The 16,429-nt window shown below is 35.9% G+C and overlaps 1 protein-coding gene across 11 annotated transcripts in view; it reads right to left on the minus strand.

The window, feature by feature from the left end:
* FOXP2 (forkhead box P2) overlaps nt 1–16,429 on the minus strand; it is a 402,834-nt gene that overhangs the window by 299,313 nt on the left and 87,092 nt on the right. Inside the window, exons 1-3 of one of the 11 annotated variants that reach the window (XM_064422346.1) lie at nt 6,208–6,586; nt 1,208–1,340; nt 654–763 (exon numbers count right to left, since the gene is read on the minus strand). The exons of 8 other annotated variants lie outside the window; for them this stretch is intronic. The gene's annotated coding sequence lies outside the window, so the exon portion shown is untranslated. Of the gene's footprint in view, nt 1–653; nt 764–1,207; nt 1,341–6,207; nt 6,587–16,429 lie in introns of those variants that run through there. 2 more of the 11 variants (XM_064422347.1, XM_064422349.1) reach the window with 2 other exon arrangements.

Below are 16,429 nucleotides of genomic sequence, written 5' to 3' on the forward strand. Positions count from 1 at the left end.
AAAGAAAAAAAAAAGTATGCATTTAATTGAAATCTGCAGTAGCTTTTTCAATATTCCCTTTTTATAAAACAAATGCATTTTATTTATATGGATATATTTGACATTTTCCTTTCCAATTTTTCTTGTTACTACTGTAACAATACTAAAAACATAGTGAGCAGTACTTACATTCAACTTTTACCTGTTTCAGTTCTTTAACAATCAGATTTATAATAATCTGTCCCTATTGAAATACTGTTACAATATTTATGCATTTCTTTTATAGAGTTGCTACTGTTGCTTTCTATAATTGTTTTTAAAAGTACTTATATTTGAAAATACAGAAAAGAACAACTAAAACCTGTCAAACAAATCAAGACAATTTCTGCTAAAATGCAAACATTCTGTAATTTTTACATTTCTCCCATATTCTATGATTTCCTATGATCTTGAGCATTATGTTTTAAAATATTCCATTTATACAACACTCTTACCCTACAATTTAAGCTATTGCAAGAACTGCTCACCAGCATAACCACAAACACAAGTCAGGAGTGACAAATGCTGCATTCATCCATGAACAAACAGTATTTGCTACTACACTCACAGGTTTTCTCTGTTATTTTTAATGATGATAAAATTTAAATATATAAAAATATATATATATTTTATACCTGAACATATGACATACCACCAAGCTCTTCAGTTTTGCATATTTTCATGGTTGAAGAATAAACTCCAGAAAATATTAACCACCCACAGAGATCACCTTGACATGCTTTTGCTGCAGAAAATAGAACATTATACAAACTACTGAAGCCTGAAGCATACTCAAAACATCACATCCTATTTGTAAAATGCACAGAAAAAATAATGGGATCAGTAAGAACATTTAAAATGTAATGTGTTATATTCAGTTTTAACTATAAAAATGAGACTTCTCAAAAAGGCATACTTATTTTTAACATGATCAGATTAAGCTGAATATAACTGTTGGATAAATCCTTCTTAGTTTTACTCATACAATTTCAAAGACATTAAGGAGTAACATTAAGCCATATGCATAAAAAATATGTATGCCTTATATGAAGACCAGAGGACAATCTACTGGAAAACCAATGTCTGTACATGAAAAACTGGCAACAACACCAGAATTTCCTAAATCCGTATTTGAAAGGAATCCAGTATAAAATTTAACATACTTTGAAGGAAAGTAACATTTACGAACCTAAAAATTACAGTCTACTTCCAATTATGACTGTTCTTGACTTCAGAGAAATCAGTGTCAAGGCTCAGGACATACTTCTTGCTCACAGGTTCATGCAAACTGCTACACAACTTCTGGCAATAAAAATAGGGTTCTGTAAATTGAATCCAGCTATCATTTTAAATAATTTAAAAGGAATTGCAAAGAAAAATATGACATTATAATTATGGGAATAAAAAATTGACCTTAATGGCTCAAGAGAACCCTTCCATACTAAGTTCTGTGGTCAATACAGAAAATTACACTAATTTATTCTGAATATTAGCACACATGCAGAATCAACAGATAATGTAATACAATCAGAATGAGGACAAATAATACAACATAACACAACAATGAGGACAAAAAATACATTACTTGTTTCATAACAAGTTTCATATCCAAAGATCTTTTATTTTTCATTAATTGTGCTCCATTCCATATTGAAAAGGGAAAATATGCATTATTAAAGTATACTGCATGTTCCACTGAACCTATTGAAACTCTTATTTACTTTGAGTCCTCATGAAGAGAGCAACAAAAAATAAGGAACTACATTTGTGAAAAAAAATTGCTACATATATTCACATATGTCATAAAGGAAATACTGGACAAGAAGGAAAGCACTACCTATTTTCCTAGCAGGAAACACAATTGAAGCAAATAGGCAAGAAAAAGACCCACTAATTCTTGTAGTGAATTCCCTGGCAAGACAGCCTTTGTACTTCACTACAGAGAGTATTTAGATACTCAAGAACTTGAGGGAATTCAGTAATTTTACTTGGGACGTTGCAAAAAAAAACTATTAGATTATATTATCTAGAACTGTTAAAAGGACTTCTGACATTCTTACCCCAATATGGTCTTTGTATGCAGGTAAAAAAAGAGGGAGGGAAGGAGCAGAGGGGAGAAAGCTAAGAGAGGAAGAAGGGAAGTGACAGGAGAGGAGAGACACAAACATACCTCATGTATTTTAGCTCACTTAAATCTCAGCTACAGTCTAAGTCTTATACAAGCTTCAACAAATACAGTGATATGAGCCCATTTGCTTCAGTCCATTACAAAACAGCCTCCTCATCTGAACATAGGAGAACTCCTTAAGAATCTGGCACTCAAATTGGCACTACTGAAAAGCATATTGGTTGGACACTTCCTAAACTTCAGTTTTCTTCCTTCACAGTTTTTGTGCCAGAACAAATCCTTTCAAGTTTTGAAAGAGCTCAAATTTTCAACGGTTTGCAAAGAATTAAAGGTTTCAAGTTACTACCACTAACATTGTCTCTATATGTCCATATCACCTCTTACATGGCACCTACTGCTCTGCCTGGACCCAGGGAGTAAAATGAGAAAATTCAAAATCTGCAAGCTATTGTGGTGGAGGAAGGAGAGGATTGACCTGTAAGGAACTAACAGAACATTGAGATGAATTTCTGGAGGTTACATGATGCATTGATACAGAAACTGGTAGACTTTTTAGAGTTGCTTTGCTCAAAAACCATTTTGTTTCACTGTATGTTTCACACAACATTTGTTTAGGCATTTTGATGCGTCATTAGTACAGACATCAAATCAGGTTTTCCAGATCACTACAGCTTCAAGCAACAACTTTAATTACACCAGCTTTAAGGTTCCCTTTTTATGTTTTTTTTTGTGATGTGCTTTATTTCTGGGCCTATCAAGGGCATGGACTGTGAAAGTCACTAGAGTGACTATTTTTTGCCTTGTCCTTTCATTTCTTCTCTCATGAAGTTACTTGTGGCTCACAGATTCCTTTTAAAAACTGAAGCCAACATATTTCTTATTTCTGCAGAATTTCACAATAATCAGATGATTTTTTAGAAAGCAATTTCTTCTGTCATTTTCACTGAAAGTGAAAACTACTTTTGAAAATGACAAACGAAACAAAATTATTTTAAAACTGAAGAAATTTCACAAACACATTCTGACAATAATACCTACTATTGGTAGAGTTTTCAGTGGGAGAAAAAGAAATAATTCAGAGCAGAGCCTCAGAAATTCCAATTATATTTGTGGGGCTTCAAATATAGCTCATATAGTTTGGCAATGCTTCACTTACCCTGTAGATTTCCAAAGTTATGTACTAAGCAAAACAGGTGTATGAACCATTTCATGAAGTAAAATTATATGAGCAATTAGCTGCTGAAGTGTCATCAGTCAGTTACTGAGAGCTCTTTCACATGCATTGTCACTGCACTCTTAGCAAATCCTCAATGTAGTCATTAGGGAGGAAGAAAATTGAGACTTATCTCAACAGAAGAGGCACACAAAGCATTTAGAAAAAGCTGAACATAAAACGTGGTGCAACATGAGTTCAATTATCTCCTTATTGTACAGTATGAGCATGCAGGATATGAAAATATAAGGGAAATTGTATAAATACTGAGACACAGTCTGCACAATATAGAGAGCAGTTAGGAAAAGGGCAATAAACCATATTGGAGCACTGTAGTGAAGAAAATACAGAAAGGTGTTGGAAGGAAGGCAGTTGATGGTGCCATGGCCTGGAAAGCAATTCTGCCTGGAGAATTATGCTGGACCTTACATCAAGAACCCTTATTGACATTAAATGAAAAAAAAAATTATCTTTTTAAAGCTTTTTTTAAGAATTCTGGTGCTCACCTACTGTTGTTTAACATTTTACATATTTCAGTAAAGACAGACGAACTAAAGTCTTCCATTCACCATAATTACATATCCACAATTCATAATCACTAACATTATTTATCGATATGTCAAAATTTTGATAGCAATTAAAAACTTACGTAAATTACACTGAAAAGTCAGATTCCAGAATCACTCCATTACTCACTAGTGTAATTCAAATAGTGGTAATTACATGACTCGCTTTGGTCCTTACTTTGTAAATGTAATAAGCAGCACAAGTACAATCAAAGGCCAAAATACATAAGACACAAGGGTTCAGTCTCAGCAGGGTATTAGATTTGGTGCCCATTTACACACTAAGAATGTTAATTATAATTAAAAAAAAGCTGAAATGCCACCAAGACCTGGGAAATTGTTTAGGCTGTCAGTATGGAAAGCCTCTTTTTCCAGTAACAATTATTTTCACTGTTCAACGCTACCAAGGTATCACTCAGAAGAATATTTATGGACATATGTGCTATCTTTTTTTGGAATAAATACAAAATTTAAATAGAAATTATAAGTTGACATATCTGAAATACTTGTATTTAGATAAGACCCACTATCAGATAAAAATACTACAATAAGGTCTCTATGTCCTGGGGCATTGGGTATCGAGGTTTAGTTCTACACATTGTTTCCTGCTGTCTTCCAATACAGCCAGTGGGAATTTCTATAAATTTTACGGAAAATTCCTGCCTCAAAACTGTAAATGAAATATATTGTTGGCCAAGTTTACAAAAAGTGCCAAGGGCTCATTCTCAAGCAATAGTCCCAGCATAGCTAAAATCATGCTGAAATCACAATATGAAGGTTGTTTTCCAAATCTTTTCAAGATATTCAAAGGCCCGGGTATACTCACGACTATTGATCAGCATGAATTAGGATCACCAGTCCAGTTTAAAATGATATCTGTCTGCAAGTGGCACTGGCAGCTCCAGTAATCTTGTCTTGCACCCCTGTCACTCTCATCTTCTGGCCCCTGCAAGGTATCTCAAACCATTTCAGACCAATTTATCTCTCCAAATGACATGAAACAACAGAAGCCTCTAAACAGTCAGAGAATGGACAGAAAAAGATGTTTCTACAGGGATTGAAGAGACTGACCACAGAAGCCTACAGCTGTCTGAAGTGCTTGCTGAAGCATCCCACGTCTCTCAGGGACTCGTGACTGATTTTAAGTATACCAGAGTGCTAGTGTAGACATCCAGAATAAGGCTATGAAATACACTATTTTTCCTTGTAAATAGACACTTGGTAATGAAAACTACTGAAGTTGTGTTTTCTTTTAAGAAGTTGTGAAGGCAATAAAATACTGCCTTCACATCTCTGCTAATATAAGACTTTTGATCTTTATGTTTCTGTCCTGTGGCATCTTTATTACAAAAAAAAAATAACCCACAGAAAATGATCTTCACATAACAATGTGTTTACTGCTTCCAGCACAGAAAACCATCTGCTTATTATCTCTGATAGTATGAACTTCTGTTTTATTCTCTGCTAGGCCATCACAACACATCAGCAATGCTGCTCATAGGTGCACCCAGAACTGCACATGGTAAAGCACAGCAAATTTTATTCTAGTGAAGACTCTATCAGTGTCACGTTTAGAAGACTTTCCAATAAGTGGCAAAGGCAGGGCAGAAGAAAGAAGGAAAAATTAGAATTTACACTGCTTGTGTTTGATCATAGTATGCCCAGCAGTTACAAACACCCAGCTTCCTAGTCTGATTGTGGATTTTATTTAGTAGTCCTGCATCAACACACTGTTTCAATATTCCAGCATCTCCATTAGTGTATGTCCTCCCTGTCAAACAGCCCCATAAAAGCAGAAATATTAAAATACAGTTCTTCCACACACATCCGATAACTCAGCTAATTAAACAGATGTTCTGGTATTTAGCATCAAACCAGTTAATATGTGTTTTCCATTTGCATTAAAAACTCGTATCTGGTACAAAGTAAAATGTGTTTGGGCAAGCAGTAATCTTCATCAGCTTAACTTAGAACAGTATCTGACTGAAAATGCCTCCTGTAAAATTTTGGGTTAAATCTCCAGTCTCAATCTTTACACACCTGCAACTGCACCAGATCCCAACTAAGTTGGTTCAATTAATCAGGACGTGACATACCACCAGAGTCTAACTAAACACATTAAAAACACAGATGTCAGCTTTTCAAATAATGTCTGGTAAAGAACAAAACAACATATTTACAGCTTTACACAACTCTTCAAAAATGTCTGCTTTCCCCACACATTAATCACTCTCAGCATAACTTCAGCATGGCCCACTGCATGCACTGACATATAACCTTACCTCAGAATGGCAATTTGTTTAACAGTCTTCTAAGAGTATGAAGTATTTTAAATCCATTTTAAATACACAACATACAGGTGTGCTTAAGTATCTTAGATTAGGATTTTCTTTAAATCCAAGCTATTTAATTGAAAAGTATTATATAGAGAACATCTATAGCTACAAATAGCTATAGAGAAGTTATCGCAATGATCCATAAAAACTTGAATTTCAAGTATTTAAATTTACTTTTGAAACTTCACAGGAAAACAAGACATTCAAAGAGCTAGCCTGTGATATTCACATTCTCTGAACATGATTACTTTGCCCAGGGTTTTCCTCCTGAGAAGCTGAAAGGCAGCAAGAAGCCTCAGAGAAAAGAATAACAATTCTTATCTCATTTGCTTCTCCTCTGTTTTGCTCATGTGGAATGTGTTGGAGATTGTTTACTCAAGGTGATTGTTTGATTGGACTCTAGTTTGAGTTGTTTTGACTCATTGGCCAATTAGGGCCAAGCTGTTGTGACCCTTGAAAGAGTCACAAGTTTTCATTATTATCTCTTTAGCAGTCAGTATCCTTTCTGTATTCTTTAGTATAGTATAGTACAGTATTCTTTAATGTAGTACAGTGTAATAAAGTAATAAATTAGCCTTCTGATAAAATACAGTCCTCCTCATCCTTCCTTCGTCAGTAGCCCTGCATTTACAATACTAGCCCACAAAATACACGTGGGAGTAGTAGGGCCTGTTGTCAACAGAGCTGTTCTTCTTAGGAGTAACGGAATACAGGTCCTAAGGCAAAATTATGTATCATTATTTTAAGGGATCTTGATGACTGATCAGATCAGAAATCTGTGGAAATATGGCAAGAAAAAGATACTGCAGAATTAATAAAGTTAACAAAAAAGTGGTTCTTTATTGAAGACAGAAAAACAGACCACTGAAAACTGACTGATGGCACAGATCACTCCTCATCTAAATCAAAGTTTCTCTTCAAAGAGAATAAAGGAAAGTGAGGATGGAAAAATCAGTATGGCTTTTTTGATGGGGAAAACAGAGTTAAAGAGAAAGACTAGTGTCATAAAATTGTTTTCAAGTGTATGAATACATAGAGAAAAAATTAATGACTAAAAACATTTTTAAAAGAAAAAAATTAAAAATTAAGACTAAACAGAATTTTTTGTGATAGTTATTCTGAGGTATTACTAGGAGGTCATATTTTAAGACTTGAGAAATAAAATAAAACAGATAGTGACAATTACCCCCTAATGTAACAGATTATCAAGTTACAAGCCAGTCTATGATTATATGATTTCCAGAAAAATGCTGTGCAAAAAAACCTCTGGTAAAACCATCTACTCTGAGGGCACACACCCACATCTAATTATACACCCACCTCAAAATACTGGTGTGATGTTTGGTCTTAGCTGTTTGTAGCTAACCAGTCAATATTTGTGGAAGAGCAATCTAAAGTTTTCCAGTGCAGAACAGTTTCTCCCTGCCTGATGCCTTTTTCAGGATTAAATCTTGCCTGGCCCTGTAACACTTCCCCTGTTAACCTACATTTTAAAGCTATGTCTCTATAAACCTTCAACCCCAGAAGGTGCTAACTCATCTGCCCATATATTCACCTTTAACTACACCTACATGGCAGACAGAGACTGTCTCACACTCCACTTATCATTGTCTTTAATCTGATCTCCTTTTTAACCACACAAAGGCTCCATCCACTTTTTTTAGCTATCAGTAGCCCATTCACACAGTATCAAGACTGACAGGAGTCCTAGATGAATTATTTCATGACTCTTTCAGAGTGTGACTTCCTGATGGCATCTTATTTTTCCAGGCAGGAGTCTTAGTATTCCACATGGAAATTGGCACACGAGTCAGCCACTGTCTCATACCGAGTCTCCACATAATTGCAAAATAAACAAAGCTAATCTGATCCTTCAAGACAATGTATTTCTAGAAATATAGAAAAGATTGTAGAAAGGGCAAATATATCACTACAATAAAAAAACAGGGAAGAAATGAACAGAGGAGCAAGGGAACATAGGTACTCAAGGCAGGTAAGCATTTCACAGGTATTTTGGCTGGATAGCAACTTCAAGCAATATAGTTTTATAAGTGTTTATTAAAAAAAAAAGAAAGGAAAGAAAAAAGCTTCAGGAAAATAAATACAGTAGGGACTTTGAGTGAGGCAAATCAGAATGCTGCTTGGGGTCTTTGCTTCAAGTCCAAAGGGTATTTTTTTATTTTCTGTATGAAAAGCAGAAAAGAAAAGAAATTGAAATAAATAAATAAAACCTTCCCGTTTCAAGCACACAAACAATTGTCTCTCACACACAATTTCAGAAGGGACTGAACTTCAGTCTGTAGTTATTAATCCTGCAATGTCACTGTGAGTCTGTATCACAGCTGTTTTACTTAGCTCCCCATATATTCTTTGTTACAAAAACAGCTCAAAAGGTTTCCTCATTGCTGAGCATGCCTGTAACACCATATTTTATGACAAAATCTTCTAAAGATGCCGGTTGATATTTTTATTGTATGCAATACGTTTTGAGTAAGGAACTTCAAATTTTTATTTTCATATAAACATCCAAATTTATTACTATTTCACAGACTCTTGGCTGGAATTTCTTTTTTTAATCAATATGCTTCTTAAAACAATAATGACTAAAAGCACATTTCATGTTTCTGGACAAAGTCAGCATAAGAGACTAACAAATAATGAGTGCAGGAATGACTTTGCCAGTGTGCAGGCAAAAATTAATACAAAAATATAAATTGATCAAAATAATATTTTAAAAAGAACAAGCTAGATAAAAGTGATAATTTCCACAATTCAGACTGAAAAAATTCCAAAAATTATAAAAAAAATTCAGATAAGACAAACATCTATGGCATCTTTATTGACATGATTTAAAGTGCCAGGTAATTGTATATACTTAGTGTTTAAAACTTAAATAACTTAACAGAAGTTCCTTCCAATAGAAGTGGATCTATATAAAATGGAGGCCTGGCACACTCAGCTTCTTAGCTCTTCAGGGGAAGTTTATTGCTTTGAAGAATGCTGCAAGAACACAGCAGCACAGCCACCAAGTGACTAAGGCAAAAAAAGGAAGAACTGCCAGTACTGAAATCCAAGAGCACCCAGCTGGAAGATTTTAAGCTACATGGATGAGGAAGAACATTTCCTAAGCTTCAAAATGCATACTGCATGCCACTGAAACAAAACATGTATATAGTCAAGAGGGAGTTATTTTATAAATGCACCTAATCTGTAATTTTTAGAGAAAGACAAGACAGTTCTTCATGTGAGGGAAGCACACTTTCCAGACACAGAAAAATACATTTAATAGCCATTTTGACAAAATACTTTAAAAGTATTATCAAACAATAATAATATGTTATTGCCACATATTGCCTTGTCACAAAAATAACTGAGAACCAGATGGGCGAACACATGATAGAATTCTCAACATTTAACCTCTGACCACAGTCAAATTTAGAATCAGCAAATGTCCAAAAGCTCCTCTCAGTTCATGCACATGTGACATCCTCCATGAAATAAGCAGATTGTATTTCCATTTGTACCAGACAGATGTTAGCAATAGGCAATATACTACTTCCACAGAAGTATCTTGACCCTAAATGTATCCAAATGCATTAATTTAGATTACACACTAATCAACATTGAAGGGCAAAACACACTACACAACACTGAAGGGCACAACCAGCCTGATACTGCCCTGGAATTGTCCCAAGCACTGCTCTGCACTGCCTTCAGTGGCCTTGCCCAAGCCAGCACCACCCTAGTGGGTGCTTTTGCCCGTCTGCCTCCAGCCCTTTGTCCTCTCCTTTCTGCTTCAGCCCATGCCTGTATTACCTCCCTGGCTCCAGACCGTTCAAAAGGGAAAAACCTAGGGTCCCACCACCCACAAACCCTGCAGATGTCTCTGTCTCCCCAGAAAAATGATGGAGCAGCAGAGGACAGCCATGAGCTGCAAGGGCTAGGTCTTCACTGGGTGCACAGTACAGCATTTTGTGCTGAGAAACATGATCCAACAAAGTCAGGGATAGAAGTCTTCTCTGGACAGATTCTGGATCTCACTAACACCAACTCAGCTGGGGAGAAGACGGAAGTCTTAGTAAAGGAGAAGATGTTCAACTCAACCACAGTGGCAAGAGTCTTCCGTACCACAAACCCCTGTATTATAATCTTATTAAAAACGTAGTGCCATTGTCTATCACTGCGGGATTCAATACAATCAGCATGATACAGTTACCCATCAGCTGGGGACCTAATGAGAGACAGATTCTCCCTTTTTGTGGAATAATTCTCTAGACAACATACAGAAAACTGTGCCAATTATTATGGTAATAGGATGACAGGAAAGTCGAAAGTGTTGCATGGCAGCAGAGTAACACTAAAGAGAAGTTAGCTTTCTCACTCTTCAAAAATCTTCAAAAGCAGAGCGCAAGTTATAGTCAGTTTAAAAAATCTGGAGAAGGAGAATTGCCTATGACACACACTCAGTTGAACAAAACTCCACAAAGTTAAAAAGCCGGTGTTTGGAAAATATTCAGAATTATTCTGAGCAGCTAAAGGAGCCGTTTAAGTACTTCTACCTAACCTAAGGATAGGAAAGTGCAGTAAAGGCAGATATATGCACAGATAGACACATTGCTCTTGGACAGCATTATGTGTTTTAAGGACAAAGAAATCTGAGCATCTCTCAGATGGTCAAAGCAAATGCAAAGTATCATCATACAAAAAACAGAATAATTTTTAATTACTACAGAGCTTCAGCCTTAAAAGAGATGCCTCAAACTACTGGTAATGGCTAATTATTTTAACTTAACACCTGACTGGCAATCCTTGTGCATATTTGTAATAAGCAAATGAAGAATATAAAAGTCCTATGATAAGAATATGTACAAGTGTATGAAAAATACCACTAAAATAAAAGTAAGTGAAGTTGAGAATTGAGTGTTGGAAGCTTACAACATGTCTGAAAAGTCAGAAATATAATTTGACATATGACCACAGGTAGTTACTTCTAACACTCTGGACAGGATGCAATATTTTCAAAAGCTGCATTAAATCCATACTATTTTTATTTTATTTTACTGATTTTGCAAATCTTTGTTTATTGCTGGAGAGAATACTGAATATCACCGTCCTCGGGACTTGTCTTTGTTACACCTCTGTAGTTTCACTCCAACTGTGCTAGAAATTATTTTCAGCTGGCCCAGAGGCACTGTCGAATGCTCTGCGCTGCCACGGGCAAGACCAATATTTGATAGCTAACTTAGGATTCCTGCTGCCTGAACTGGTAGAGAACAAGCATGTGGTAGAAGTGATGAGCTTGCTCTCCTGAGGGTAGGGTGCCAGCTGCACTATAAAAGAGAGATAGTGTGGAATTAATAGTGGTCTCACAGGCAGGCTGTATATATTTTACCTTTCAACAGGAAAAATTCACGCCTTAATGGAAGACAGAATGGAAGAATGAGGACTTAGAATGCAGAAAAGGCAACTACTAACTTGCAAAATGAATTTATTTCAGTTCTGTGGACTTCAACGTCACTATTGCAGAATGCTTTTCAGATGCTTTAAACAACAGTTTGTGCTTAAATCAATGTATTATCTAATGACAAACCACTACAGAATTTCTACAGAAAAATAAAGAATAGAAGCAAATTCTGTATGGGGAAGCTCTGCATTGATGTACACAAGAAAGCAGAGGTGGGCATAGAAAAAGGATGCATAAGCAAATGCAGCACAGGCTTTTTTGATGAGCTCATGAGGTTCTCTCACGGGCGCATAACTATAGAAAAGAAAATATAGCAGTGACAGAAACTGTCTTCAAACATGTAGACAAGTCTGAAAGTAGAAGGAGGCACCTACAAGTGCAAGTGGAATGATCAGGCATGACATAATATTAGATTATACAAAAAACCACACAAAAAAGACAAAGTTCAGAGATAAATTTCCTAAGATTTTGGACCCAACAAACTTTCTCAAAATAATCTATGTAGCACTTATACTTCATTTGGTTCCACCGACGTTTTCCACCCCCTCTCAATCTATTGCTGGACTGCTCAGCACATTTAGAAAGCACACATGTAAAGCTTAAGTGAGTGTCTTACATTTGAGGCAAGAGGCCTTGAGAATATAAAACAGGAAGGGATATGAAAACATAAGCAGATTAAAAGAAGGAATTCTGTGACTAGAGTTTGCTTTAAGGAAGGCAACATTTGATTTACAAACAAACAACAAAAAAGAAAGGAAAAAATTGTGAAAGTTAGGCAAGAAGGTCTAAGTAAGAAATTTACCAGAAGGATCAAAGGAAAAAATGGATCTTAATATCAAAAATTAAAATACATAGGATCTGGTCCTGGTCAGGATGCATGAAGCATGAGGAAAGTAACAGTAAAAAATAACCCTGAGTCATTGATTCTGAGTGACAAGAAGGACAATGTTCTTGTCATTTGTGATAGAAAAGGAGAGAAGTGGATAGAGTTCTGTTTTGGAATGATAAGAACTAAAAGACATCATGTTAGAGATCCAGCCTGGAACATGAGCCTAGATGAAAGGAGCAGTAACACTGGTGGAAAGACAGATTTACAAGTCATCAGTATAACCATGACAATCAAGGCAGTGCTAGATTGCTCCTCCTCCTTCTGTTTTTCTTTTGATTTACGATGAAATTTGCATAAAATAGAAGCTGCATGTTGGAGTTTGGAGTTGTCCCACTTACTACTCAACTGAATTAGTGACTCTAGATTCACTGCCATAACCAGAGGATAGTACAGTTAATACTGCTGGTGGTGATTCCTTACACCATCAATGTCTCCCAAAGCTTCTTTTAACTCATCTGCCTTTGGGACCAAATGATAGGAAAAGCTGGATTTTCTTCTACTCACAGTGTAAAGCTAGGCTCCTCAATGTTTAACACCTTCCCATGCCAGTTCAGGGAAATTAGATTTAGTCTTGTCCCATGAATTAAGTTCTTGCACAATGTGATTGATTAATCAATCACACACATAAGGATTCACAGTAGGTTGATGAAGTCTGTCACTGAGCTTTGTACCATTTTTGTTACTTCTTATGGAGGAACCTCTACTTGAGAAGCCAGGCTGACAGCACTGAAAGGTATAAGAACATACCATGTACAGAAGGGGCTGACCAGTGGACCACCCCGAGGTGGATAAGAACACTTCATGGTCACTAGCAGGGCACCACAGGGACAAAAGGGGCTGCAGAAAGTCCCACAGTCCACTTGTGCTATTCTAGAATGGAATCAGCAGCCTGTGCCTGGGGGTTCTTGAAGGCTTAGAGTAATAAAGGGCTCACAGAGCATCTATTCCAATGTTTTGCTATCCTCTGACCCCAAAGTATACCCAATGTCTAACCTTGATCTATTTCACTATAATTTAGTCACGATTTCTGCTTTCAGCCACCTGGAGTAAGGTGAACAACATTGCTGCAGCTTTCTAATGCATTTAAAGATTTATCTTGCCTCTCTCATTCTCCTCTTCTTTAAGCTATCAATTTTTCTAAACCTTCTATAATTGCCATTGCTTTTATACAGACTCTCATCTGTATAGTTCATCCCCATCTTTTCTGAAGTGCCCAGAACCGAATACATTAAACCTCAGCAGTGTTGAAAGAAAGTTTCATATATCTTCTATACCATACTTAATTTTCCAATGTTTGCACTTTTTAGAATTGTATCACATCAGTTTCGCATCTTTGGCTGGGAACACCTAAAATCCTAAAACCTTTTTCTAAGGAGCTGCTACCCAGATAATTACTCCCTACTCTGTATTTCTTCAGTGGATTAGTCTTGTTTCAGATCCCTGTTTCACTCCTTCAATTCAAGGCTGCAGTGAGGTGGCACTAACAGGATGCTGTCTTATGTCTGTCTTGTTGGCATGTTGAGTGAAGCCAGTGATCATTACTAAATCCATTTTCTATTGGTTGTAACAGGTTTTTGTCACATTTACAGCATGTTGAAAGTATTAAAAATTGGAAGCTCTTTCCATCTGAACAATCTCTGATGCAGACAAATATATTTTACAGAGATTATTTTTGGTAAGAATAAAAAGTGGGATGCTGGGTAATCCAAGTTCATCCAGGTATGCTGAGGAAAGATCTGCCAAACCACGCTATGAACAGAAACATTTCATAACTGCTTTCAATTCTCCTCTGCCTCTATAATACTTTTACCGAACAAACTGAACTTTACACAAACTGTTCTCAGTCTTTCAGCGTAAGTTTGAAGTAAGGTCAGTCAGTTTCACACATTTTCATACCCCATACTTAACATAAACTTCTCAAAAAGTGCTTGAAAATGACTATTTTCTATATTCCAATTGCTGTACAGCTGTAGCATTCATAGCTTCAAGAAGATGTGGCAGAACTTCCATTATTATAACGATATGTGATAGCTCCTCTTACATTTTGCTTAGATTTTAATTTTTCCAGTTTTAAAGACCATTATTAAAATGTATTTATTCTTCACTTATTTTTAATCATAATATTCAATTGAAGTTCGGGTCAAAATAAATAACCTGGCCCAAGGGCCTAATTTGCAGCGAGGTCCTATTTAAGAGTTTGCTGATAAGCTCACGAAGAAATAATTAGAACACTTAAAGTGACAAATTAAAGCCCATGCAATTAGCAAAAACCCTCATGATTACTTAATATTTTCTAAGTGGTTTTGAAAAAGCAATGACAGGATTTAATGCTACAAGATAAAAATGCTAGTCATGCGGAGAAGTGAATTACATATGTTTACCATACTGAAGAGTGTGAGAAAAAATCCAATGCAGTAAAAGGATATTAATAAATTAACACTAGAGCATACTACCAAAGTAAAATATTCACCCTGTCACTTAGTTCTGTCATGGTGGTCTGTGAGTCCTGAATTTATGCTGTCAATGCCTAACCAAAATATATCTCAATTTCTGTGTTTAAAAGTAGTGCATGATCATTTGAACCAATTTATATTATAGCATCTGATCAAAGAAACACATTTTAAAAACTAGTTTTCATGCACAATTCTGAGTAAAGTGTTTTTGATTTATTTTTTTCTGCAGAACAGAATAAAACTGCTAGGGATCCATGCAAAGTTTGGCCTTTGTCCTGAAGACATGCAGGTCCCAAAATTCTCTGATTTTTTTTTTTTTTTTGTATAACACAATATCATTCTTGATTGTTTGCTGTTCTCAGAATACCTTAGAGCACAGAGAGAAATATTGCAGGTATTAAAGTTGCATTCTACATGCTCACAAACATGTACCCCTGCATTTACATATATAAGACTGCACTGAAAGAACTCAAATCACCAACAAACCTACAATTTTTAGTCATCCCTTGGTTTTCTTTCAATTAAAAATAGTTTCAGAATGGGAAATTAAATTCTCTAAGAGTTCTCTACAGTGCTGCTTGGGGGGAAAAAAACCCAAATCTGTTGTACTTGAAATATGTGGAAAGATTTCACATCATCCTCCAGGTCTGGAAACAAGAATAAACTCATTAAATCCGAACAGACTATTGCTCAACTGAGAAACAACTCACTTCAGAAAAAGATGTATCTGTTCAGCTGGTTAGAGACAGGAAACATTTTCTTTTTCTCACCAATAATCAGTACTAATAAATAACCTGAGTAATGTCAGCATATGAAAATTCACTGAAAGATTTGCAGCAGCAAAGCAATTGGCACTTTATGCAGTATTATTTATATGGAGCCTGTGAAATGAAGTGCAAGTTCTGTGTGTCTATGGAAAAAAATACAAAAAAGTTTCCAAAACCTAAGATCTTCCATCACAACATGCCTGGCATGTTTATAGTGCAAATTTATATAAAAGACCACCCTTCCCCAACATCTTACAACATGAAATGTAGTGTTCAGTTTCATATGTGGACTACAGGTTTCAGCAAGCAGTGTACTTTTTACTCAAGCACAGACAGTACTAGAGAAAAATGTATAAACAGGGACAGTTCCTAACACAGAGTAGAGCACACTCCTCTCCTCAATGCTCCATTTTCCCTGCTCTTCTCCTTCTGTAGGGAACTTCAGACTTGACAGGAACCATTTCTTCCTCTATCCACTGGCACAAAAGGCCAGAACTGGTTTAAATGTGACCATTCAGTCCCCACTCTCATCTTCTACTGAAACCCATTATTTTAACACCTAGGAAAGCTTTCCTTCATAGAGGGTAGAATACTA

This window comes from Passer domesticus, chromosome 5 (assembly GCF_036417665.1).
Source record: "Passer domesticus isolate bPasDom1 chromosome 5, bPasDom1.hap1, whole genome shotgun sequence".
In the NCBI taxonomy this organism is placed as follows: domain Eukaryota; kingdom Metazoa; phylum Chordata; class Aves; order Passeriformes; family Passeridae; genus Passer; species Passer domesticus.